This window comes from Gossypium hirsutum, unplaced genomic scaffold, assembly GCF_007990345.1.
Source record: "Gossypium hirsutum isolate 1008001.06 unplaced genomic scaffold, Gossypium_hirsutum_v2.1 scaffold_1577, whole genome shotgun sequence".
NCBI lineage: Eukaryota > Viridiplantae > Streptophyta > Magnoliopsida > Malvales > Malvaceae > Gossypium > Gossypium hirsutum.
Genome location: NW_024403687.1, coordinates 1 through 3,179, shown reverse-complemented (window position 1 = coordinate 3,179; position 3,179 = coordinate 1). Strand labels below are relative to the sequence as shown.

Sequence of the window (3,179 nt, the reverse complement as noted above, 5' to 3'; positions counted from 1 at the left end):
AAATTAGGGCGTTAAAATATGGGTCGGGCTGAGCTTGAAATAGGCTCGAGCTTGAAAATTCAAGCCTCGAGCGACCAGCTGACCCATTTTTAGTTTATAATATTTATATTAATTTGTTTTTATATATATATAATTTAAAACATTAAAAAAGAAAATTATACTAAATATAATACTTCTAAGTAAACATTAAAATAGTGTTAAGATGACTATATAAAAAAATTCAATAAATAAAAATGTATAAAATTATTAAATATTAAAATAATATAAAATAAATATTTTTAAAAAAAATTAAAATAATATGGGTGGACCTAAAATGAGCTTGGGTTTAGCCTTTTGCAGATATATACGAGTTTGGGCAAAATTTTAAGCCCATGTTTTGGGTTGGGCCAATCTTAGACAAGCATAAATTATACTAATATCATGCTTAGGTCCGACCCAACCCACGAGCACCTCTAGTAAAGAAACCATGGGAAGAAAATATTTCCATTAAAACAGCTTGGACACCAGCAGTGGCTCAACTTTGAAAAATTCACCAAAAAAATCATGAAATTTAGTTAGAGGGTTTAATTAAAGATAAATTTAAAGCTTATTGAGTCTAATTTTGTATAGAATAAAAGGTGTAAGCATGGAATTGTAGATTTTGAGATATATTAGTTTTTGTCGGACAAGGTTAGAATGGATTCAGGTTTCCCTGTTCTGACTTTGAAAAATCATCAAAAATTTACAAAACTTATTAGGGAATTAAATTTGTATGTTTAAATTTTTAACAACCTAATTTCAAGAGAATCAAACACAAACATTATCTGAACCCCGTAGATTAATTGATTCTTAGTAAAGAAAGGTCGAAACTGTCAAACAACAAAACATGGGAAAATTTGAAAGAATTTATTATACTGATTGGCTAAAGTATAAATTTTGAAATTTTTATGGTAAAAATATATTTGAGCCCAGTTCAAAAATATCAAGCAGATCTTAATTTCGAATTCTGTAGCTCAAAATATAAATAATGAATTGATTATGACACAAGTGACAACTTTGTTATAACACATAAGTAAATAGTGGAATTATAGTTAATGTTACGTATAAGCATTATACTAAAAGCTAAACATTCTAATATATACATAAAGGATGTGGAATGGAAAGGAGGATGAGGCAAAATTAATATGAGAGTTATAATGTTAAGAAATTATTGTAACATAAGATCTGCTAACACGTAGAAGAACATCAAATTTACTGTTGAAGTATCAAGTGGTGAATGTTTTAAATGAATAAGGAAGTCTTAATTGATGAATTAATCGATAATGTTGGCAATAGTGATGGTAGTGGAAAAGGTAAACTATTTTTGCTGATACAAAGTCCTCTAAATGACTTATTTGTAAAACTTTGATAATTGTGTTAACTCTATGAATTTGGTACAAAAGGTATCCACATAGAGTCATCGATTAAGAAAATATCATATATATAATTTAAGAAATGAGTGTTGGATAATGATCTTGGATGACAAACCGCATATTTTTGAACATTTGGGCTAATTTGAAATGACCGAGAGAGTTAGGGAATAAAGGTGTACATTGTTCCATAATGAATTTCTCTTATTTCCGAACATCAAATCAAGATTGGTATCGATACCAGGGGTAAAATACTGATACCTTAAGGAAAGTAACGAACTTCAGTCAAAGTATCGTGCTATAGTAAAGATATCGATAATTCAGTATAAGTATTGATACATGTTGAATTTTGTTTAAAAATTTTTAAACTATGCATGTATTGGTCATTCCGTCCTGTTTTCCTTGGTTGAGCACATCCTGTACATAATTAAACTTTCAAGAAGAAAATGGCCAACTCATGTTTATGAATACCATTTTTTTTATTATGTAGACTTCACTTCAATAAAATTTGTGGCGTATGGAACAAATAAAGTTCAATCAATGTTTATATTATGTACTTAGTCATGAATCATGACTTACATAATTAGGATAACAACGTTTTCGGTTTTTTGAATAGAGGTTGGACATGGTTATAATATATGATATTGTTATACACTTAATAATCCTAAATGAAATCATAATGTTCAATCTTAAATTAGTAAATAAGAAAAATTCACTTACATTCAGGTGTATTATACATAGCAACAATGAGCATGTTTTTTTATATTTATTGGTATTTTAAAAGATCGATATTTGATATTGAAAAGTATTTAACACATTACTATAAAATTAAGAAATAATGTTGACAAAATAAAACAATATTATTATTGACAGAAATTGAGATTGGGAAATGTTAATTACTGCTTAGAAGCATTGAAAGGTAAAAAGTTCAGATCTTTATGGCCCAATGCAACTTGAATCCCACATTGCTAGCATATGGTAAACAAAACATAAGAGGTGGTGTATAAGGAGAGAGGATAGGGCAACATTAAAACATACTTACCTGGACAGGGTCAATGAGTGATCATGAAGACTCATGGCCTAGAGTAGTGACCACATTGCACTTGGAGGGGTGCTGCTTTAAGGTCTCCCCAGAGGGAGAGCTATGTCATAATTTGTGGCAGTAGGGCTTGCGTGCGCGCAGCCTCTACCAATTTCAAGCTGTAAAAAGTAATTTGTAACATAATATAGGACATAATTCTTTGTTACGTACGGATAAATACTGAAAAGCTCGCGGAGTGAAAAAAGTGTAAGAGAGAGACAACCTTGTGAGTTGTGACCATTCCATGCTAGTTGATACCAGCAGGAAAGGGTCAGTTGATACCAGCATGGATCTGTGTTCACGCAACCCTACCAATTTTAAGTTAATAAAATAATTGTATGTCAATCGTAGGATTTAATAATGAATATGACATAATTTTTATGAAGCAATCTCCGATATGTTTAAAAGCATATATTCAAGAAGCCTCGCAGAAATAAAGTGCGGCAAAGTCCATCAGGCAATCTTGTGATCATTTCATGCTATTTGATTTACAAATTAAAATTATATAAACCGAACAAGATTGGATATGTCAACTAGTAGAACTAATGTTTTAAAATACCGAATAAATTTAACATTGTACATTTATTTTTCTTCATAAGCAATAAGCATTAGAAAATAAAGTCTAGCTCACCATGTTGTAATCCCATAAAGCCAAGCCTCAAATAAATTATGTCAAATAAATATTAGAATAAATTACATTATTAGTCACT

General features: G+C 29.8%; 1 non-coding gene across 1 annotated transcript; it reads left to right on the top strand.

The window, feature by feature from the left end:
* The first annotated feature begins 2,422 nt into the window (after positions 1 to 2,422).
* On the top strand, positions 2,423 to 2,578 carry LOC121227732 (U1 spliceosomal RNA). The gene has a single exon (XR_005925261.1). It is a non-coding gene; the product is annotated as a U1 spliceosomal RNA (small nuclear RNA).
* Positions 2,579 to 3,179: the final 601 nt, after the last annotated feature.